This window comes from Parasteatoda tepidariorum, chromosome 1, assembly GCF_043381705.1.
Source record: "Parasteatoda tepidariorum isolate YZ-2023 chromosome 1, CAS_Ptep_4.0, whole genome shotgun sequence".
NCBI lineage: Eukaryota > Metazoa > Arthropoda > Arachnida > Araneae > Theridiidae > Parasteatoda > Parasteatoda tepidariorum.
In genome coordinates this window covers 45,712,451-45,720,414 of record NC_092204.1, presented here as the reverse complement: position 1 = coordinate 45,720,414, position 7,964 = coordinate 45,712,451, and the positions used below count along the sequence as shown (strand labels likewise).

Sequence of the window (7,964 nt, the reverse complement as noted above, 5' to 3'; positions counted from 1 at the left end):
TTTTTTCCGACTGCTTATTTAATGCGTTGATTAAAATATAAACCTTGAATCCGAATAAGTAAATGATTTTCCTCATTTAAAAGTATTAAAAAAATGAAAAAATTAAAACTGAATTTTTTTTATTTTATTCTTTTACTTTCATTTTGCTTGAAAATTTCACAAAGCAATTATGTGATCCCATAAACCATTAATAAACATGTTACATAAAAAAGAATTTGTAAAGAGGACCTGCCTCTCTCTCTCTGTCCCTCAGGCTTTTGTCAGTTATTCTCCCAGTAAAGAGGGGTGATTATCTATCCCCTCCTCAGTTCTCGAGAAAAAAGAATAGCAGTTTGAAAGATAAGTTTCCAAGAAAATCAAGATGTGTTTGAGGGGAAAGGATTTCTATGGGTCTTCGAAAAGTCTTCAATTTCAACCATGTCTAATCGCATCCGGACTCTAGTTTAGCAATGTATGAGCAAAGTTAGGAGTAGTGCAGTGAAACTACAATTACATAGAATTTACAATATATTTTACTAAATTTTGTTACTAATTCTTAAAAATAAATAAATAAAAAGTCAACTACAAAATTTTTTATTAGGCATTTGTAAATGAATTTTTGACATTTTTTAGAAAAAAAAATGTGACCAGATTATTTTCCCGACGAGACTTTAAATTTTTCCCGATGGGGGGGCTGGCCATGCCCGACGGGGGTGCTCCTGCCCCCCCCTGACCCCCTACTGGCGCCGCCCTTGCCCAAATGCCGAGTATACACCAATAAAAAAAAAACTAATGGTGTCTGTTTGGTGCTCCAGCGCGGGTGTTATATACTATAATTTTATGAGATCTGGGCAATCGATAACGGGGGACCTCTACTGTGAACAGTTAGAAGAAATTATGAGGCAGCTGCAAATTAAGCAGTCGAGATTGGTCAACAGGGACAGACTATTCCTCCTGCAGGACAACGCTCGACCACACATTGCAAGATCGACGTTAGTTAAACTACAGGAACTGGGCCTGGAAACCTTTTGTCACCCACCGTACTCGCCAAATCCCATGCCAACTGATTACCATTTTGCCGAGCTTTGGACAATTTTTTGCAAGGAAAAATATTTAATCCCCAACATGCGGTGGAAAATGCATTTCGGGATTTCATCACCAGCTGCTGTCCAGATTTTTTCGCTAGCGGTATTAATAAGCTATCGTTAAAATGGCAATGTTGTATATATAGTTTAGATGCATATTTTGATTAATTATATTATTTCTTTCCCGAGATATAATAAACCAAACTTTCGATCTCAAATCGGACGTTTCATACTTAATGACCCGATATTTAAAATACATTGAATATTTTATAAAACACTTTCTTAAATATGTTTAAAAGAAAACTATGAAAAGTAGCCAGATAAGACAGCGCTCCCCAACCTTTTAATCGCCGCGGCTCCCACACAGTGCGGAAGTTGATTGTTTTTATTATCGATGGTTTTGACTAAATAATTTTAATTTAACTGTATTTAAGCATGCCTTCAAAACAAAATGGTTACATGTGTGGTATGGGTGCGGTTTTAGATGATGGATTTATTTTTTAAGTTTATCTCAGCTTCTAGTTAACCTCTCGATTACGCAAAAAAACGTCAGAAATATACCCCTGTAAACAAAATGGAAATGATTTAATGTTCCTTGGGCAACCCGGTACCATTAATCTGCGGCCCGTGGGTTGGGAACCATACATAACATATCAAATTAAAGACGGAAAAACTCATTTTAGAAGTATGGAATATTGTTTTGAAATCGCAGAAAAAAAAGCCTAATTCAATGTTGTTGACAAAATTTTTTTAATACATGTAATAAGAAAACAGATGAACACATGATTTCGCTTAGAAATATGAATGATTTACATTAAAAGCCAGATGGTTCGAAATTCTATTAAGTGGGAAAGCGACAGTTACCAGAATATTTGGAAATGTATATAAAATATACTTATCTGTAAAAAAAAATTTTTTTTTGAACTTTGAAAAAAAAAAGAAAAAAAAAATACCGCTGTGAAATACCAATCAATTATCGAAAAATGCCTATAAATGCAGTAGTACAGTTGTTTGAAGGACATATTTCAGGAGAACGTGGGATGTTGTTATCGTAGGCCATTACCCAAGTCAAAATTCTTGATGGTACCATCAAAGAATTATGATGGTTTATGTTGGTTTAAATAAGATTCTTGATGGTCCAACATGTGTTGATGCTCACCATCATACAACTATTTCCATCTAGTTTTGATGGTGTTTGATGGCCCAACAAATTTCCATCATTACAAAATGGAAAATGTTGCTTTATGTTATGATGGTAAACCATCAATCAATGTTTGATTTTTGATGGACCAACATAAACTTTCATATTTTGATGGCAGATGTTGTTTTACCATTATGATGGTCTACCAACAAGTTATGTTATTTTAATGTTGGACAAACAACAACCATCGAAATATGATGGAAGATGCTGCATGGCTATTTTGATGGTCCACCAACAAGATGTGTTTATTAATGTTGGACCAACAACAACCATTAAAATATGATGGAAGATATTGCTTTACTATTATAATGGTTCAACCATCAAGTTATCTTTTGTATNGATGGTTGCTTATGTTGGTTACCATCAAGGATTATGTTGGTCCATCAAAGGAAAACCATCAAAAATTTTGACTTGGGTAAGGCACTGGGGATGCGATTATTCTCGTTTTTCAGTGGTGCCATCTATGGCCAAGAATTCGACTTCTGCCACACCCATACGTCACACCCGTATATAAGGAGGATCCATTCATACATTCACAGATCGTAATTTTGATCTGAACCAAAGAACGATCTATTTCTAATCCAGTACACCAGATGTATAATTTGTTATGGGAAGATGGAGGACTTAGTGACCACGCAGATTTAATGCGCACCAGTCACCATTTATTACACGGAGAGTCTTCAACCAGCTGGTTTCGAACTCCTGTTTTCATGAACGTGAGTCCAGCGCCCAGCCAACCAGACTATCCCGACCCCAGAACATGAGATCTCCTCAATAAAAAAATAGGGGAGTAATAAATGGGAGTAAATAAATAAAAAAAAAATTTTTTTTTTAGGCTAGTGTTTTATTTTGTTTTCATTTGTGTTCCATAGCTGTCAACTCGTCAAAATTTTGCGGAAGCTTTCTGCATTTTCATTTCACCTTCCGCATTTAAATCAGGACAGAATACATTCCCTCCCAGTTTTCTTTGTAATTACTCAAATGTGCGCTACATCGTGCTAAGAACAATTCCATGATTTTAAAAATGGATATTACAGAAGCATTATCTGAATCTTATCGAATACGGCATTTCACTACGCAAAAAACTTGCGTATTCTTTTCTTAACTAGCATGGAAATACAACTATTGTCAAAAAATTGAGCATTTTTTCACTGGTTTTTGATATGATTGTCACGAGTGGAGCGCGTCATAAAGTGATAATTCAATTGAGCGATTTGAAAAATTCGCACATCGTAACATTATCATATCAAAATAGAAACTCAGATTTTAAGAATCGTACAAAAATCTGTATTAATAACTATTGGAAAAGTGATCAATTGATCCACTTGTAGTTTTAATAAAATCGTCGCAAATCAATAGCATCAAAAAGTGATTCTTTGAATGTACGATTTGAAATTCATCGTACAAAATAATGTAGCGCTAAAAATCGAGATTTTAAAAGTTATGTGCAAATCCAGAGGAAAAACAATTATTGTGATGAATACAACCACTTGAATAAGTGGTAAAATTATCGCTAACCTAGATCCTAAAAGTGATTCTTGGAATGCATGGTTAAAAATTCGTCGGACAAGATAATTTCGAAATAACACAACGAGCTTATAAAAACCACCTAAAAATTCATAGAAAAAACCAGAAGGCAAGGATTAAACCAGGAGGATTTATTGTGGGATCTTCTCAAATCGAGTACGTCATTAAGTCATTGTTCAAATGCACAATTCGAAGTTCGTGGTACGTTACAATGTCGCATTAAAACAATTTAAAAAAAAAAAAAAGTGAAGATTCGTAGTAATAACTGCCAAAAATCGATTAACAAATCCATGAGAATATATAAGGTGGAATCCGCGCGAATGAAACGCTTTAAAAAGGTAATACTAAAATGCGCTATTTGAAAGTCGTAATAAAATCAAATATAAAATAGGATCTAAAAAAAATTTGTTTGGAAACTCGTAGTGTTAACAACAGAAAAAACGATAAACAACCTAGCATACGAATTAGTGTGAATCGAACGAGTCAAAAAGTGTTCAAATGGAAATTCGCGAGTCATAATTACATAGTATTAAAAATTACGGGATTTTTAAAAGTCGTGCATAAAACAACAAAGTCGTAAATCGAAAGACAAGACCGTGTGAAAACCGTTCTAATAAAATTTAGAAAAAATAACGATTTTATAAATCGCATGGAGATCCGTAAACAATAGTGCCTTTAGACAAGATCACGAATTAAACGTGCCAAAAGGCGATTGTTACAAATGCGCAATTTAATATTCGAATCGAAATTCGAATGTCCTAATAAAATCGTAGTCAAAAATAACGAGGCTAAATAAAAAACGGCAGTGAAATCGGTAGTAACAACTTTCGAAAAATCACATATTTGTGATAGGCATGACACGATTCGGAATTTGAGTTATGTAGTATTGAAAAAATTGGGATTTTAACTGATACGTGGCTTTTCGACGGAATAGGCTCGATTCTAAATTCGTGTGTGGTAGTAAAATTGAGCTTGGTTAAATATCTTAACGAAATTTAAAATAATTGTGGAAACAAATATATCGCACTGAGTTAATTATTCTTTTGTATTAATTACTCGACTCATAGAGAACGGTCATAGGACTATCAGGGCCGGATTAGGAGCTTTAGAGGCCCTAAGCACTTTGATGCTCTTTAAATTAAAAATATCAACACAAATAAAAAAAAGTAAATATTTTTCTTAAATAAAATTAATGTAAGTTTATAAAAGTAAATTTATATAACTGTAAAATCAAACAGTTTTTGCTGGGAATCAAAATTTTTCAATCAACTCTTTGAAGAGTTTTCAGCGTTAACTACATATTTTGTGATTTTAGAACCAAATTAAAATAATTTTGACAATTTTGGGGTTTTATTTTTTTAAAACTTCCCTGGCCCACAAGCTATTTTTTTTTCATTTTAATTACAACATGAAATATAACATATTTTTTTATTCAAACTTTCCGGGTGTTCTGTAATTTCTTTTAATATGCTTTTTAAATTTTAGCTAAAAATTAAGTGAAAAAACTACTTTTACTGCGGGTCTCAAGTTAATATTCCGGGAAAAAAAATTATCGAACTGAAATTTTTTTTTTAGAGAGAATAAAAAATCATACAAAAGCTCAATACTGTATAAAAACATTATAAATAATTAATAAAAATAACAAGAACTTTTTTTTCATCTCTGAGATTGTTGGGAAATTTGTGACAATTCTCCGTGAATTTATAATAGTTTTTTTTATTACCTACAGCATTTATTATTATTAACTGAATTGACTAGCTTTTGTGTTTGTAACGATGGTAACATGCAATTGAAATTTCTACTTCTTCCCCACTAGCTAGAGTACTCACAAATCTTAACTTGAGCTCTGTGCTTATTGAAAATACAAGTCACTTCCTGACCACAACAGAGTTTATTATCATTTTATTGACCAACAGGGTGTAATAGAAATAGATATTTTGATCACTTTCCATGTAGCCAAAGTGCTCCAAATTCAACTTGTATTCAATTGACATATATGCTATAGACTTATGTTTTCATATATGCTATAGACTATGTAGAAGGTCTGTTAGGAAAAAGCAATGGTCATTTTTTGATAGGATACTGGCAATACATAATTTTCTTAATGCATTTTTAATAATTACTAAATTGATAATTTCAGAACCAAGTCACATTTTTATTTATTGGTTATGTTACTGATTTTTAAGATGTTAGCAAAAAAGAAAGTTTTTTCAGCTATTCTTTATCATGGCATGTTTTGAGAGGAAAAGCAGATTCTACATAGAAAGGGAGGGCTTCCTAATCACATAGTTTTTTTTTTTGCAATGTGGTTTTGGGTGGGGTGGGAGGTTATTATAAACAATTTTTTCCCCTCTTTCCTTTATATGGTTTGATAAAAAGAAGTCTATACTAAAACATACATAGTAAGAGGACTAATCACAGTCCTGATCATAATATGCCATTGACAAGAATATCAAAGATGGAAATGTTTACAACAATAAAATGTTCCATATTTTTAGAAACTTAGGATTCATTTCTACTGTATTAGGTTCATAGGCTTAGTGTTAAGGAGAGGGGATGTTACACCCATTGATAATTAAGATTGTTCTTTTAAACTTAAAACATTGATGATTTTATTTTAGAATGAAAAAGCGCTTTTACTTATAATGAATAATATATTCAAGGAAACTAACAAAAATTCTAGTCATTGGTGAGAATATCATATTTACTAAGAAAAATGACAGATATCAATGATGTAAATTTCTGTACAGAAATAATAGCTTAGGGTAAAACAACTCAGAAACAAATAAATATAATAAAATTTTCAAAAAATAAAAATCCAATATCCATGTTTCCAACATATTACTGCCATTTATATATTGGAAACATGTAATATAATTTGAACATCTGAAAAACTTTCAACAAGGTAAAAAAATATAATCTCATATTCTTGAAAAAGTTTTTTCCTACATGGTTTATTCTTTGATTTTTATGCTTATTCTTTCAAATTTTAAAAGAATACTGATAAAAAATTAAATACAATTATTCAACTAAAGAATATTTTTAAAGATTTATCGAACTTAAGCTAAACATTATACAATATAAAATGGATTTTCTTAATTAAAATACGTGATAAAATGCATATATTTATAAAACCATAATTATTATCCATGCAATTTTTTTTGCACAAGAAGAAATTGATTAAGATTTCTAAAATTCGTATTTGAAATTATAACCAAGAAGACAGCTTAGCTTACGTTCTTCTAGCATTTCATAGGTAGTAAGTAGGCTTGATATACTATTCGTTTCCTTTTCAAGACCATCAGTTCAACTATTTATTCAGAATATCTAAAATTAAAAAAATAACCATAACTTATTATTACTAACTCCATTTAATCATAGTAACAGAAGTATTATATTACATAGTAATAATAAATAGTGTTGAAAAAAGATTTACTTCATAGAATTATTGATAAAGGTTTAGCTAAAAAAAAATATTTTAAATAACAGTATAATCAAAGAGCAGTTTTTATAGATAATAACTATATTTTATTAATTTTTTTTCACGTGTTCGATAAATACAACAGACAACTCAAAATTTCTCACCTTTGCCAGTAATAAAATAAAGCTGAAGAAAACGCGAACAAACAAAATGCAGCATTTTGAAATTAAAAAAAATAAATAAATAACCGGCTTCGACGAAATCAAAACATGCAGTAAAAGGGGATAGAAAATATATATTAGAATGAGATACAGACAACTTTCAGTTCCCAATCCCACGTTGAAATTAGTTTCGGTTTCAAATTTTCAAAACACTACTTCTACATTTTTTATTTTACTTATTTTTTTTAGATTTTAGAAAATAAGCTCTTAAAATATCAACTGCAGAAAGGCAAAGTAAAGAAAAATAATATAAATATGTGTTTTTATCGAAAAATTCTATTTTACTGAAATTTTTGATGAGCTATATTTTTACTGTACAGAACAGTAAGCAGACAGTTTGAATTTTAACCAATCATATTTGAGTACATTAGATTTGACCAATCGTTGAAAGGAAATGAAGTTATAAGGAAATTCCTCTTTCAAACTTTAAAACTAGTGGTTTTGAAAAATCTAGTTTTCCAAAATGTAATCTCATATCATGCATATATATTAAAATCCCGAAATATAAAGGCGACTATTGAATATATTTT

General features: G+C 30.9%; 1 long non-coding RNA gene across 1 annotated transcript in view; it reads right to left on the bottom strand.

Annotated features, from left to right (window-relative positions):
• Positions 1-7,590, bottom strand: part of LOC107446069 (uncharacterized) — a 12,984-nt gene extending 5,394 nt beyond the window's left edge. Inside the window, exons 1-2 of the long non-coding RNA XR_001584347.3 lie at positions 7,378-7,590; positions 7,029-7,119 (exon numbers count right to left, since the gene is read on the bottom strand). This is a non-coding gene — a long non-coding RNA (uncharacterized lncRNA). The remainder of the gene's footprint in view (positions 1-7,028; positions 7,120-7,377) is intronic.
• Between the last annotated feature and the right edge of the window lie 374 nt (positions 7,591-7,964).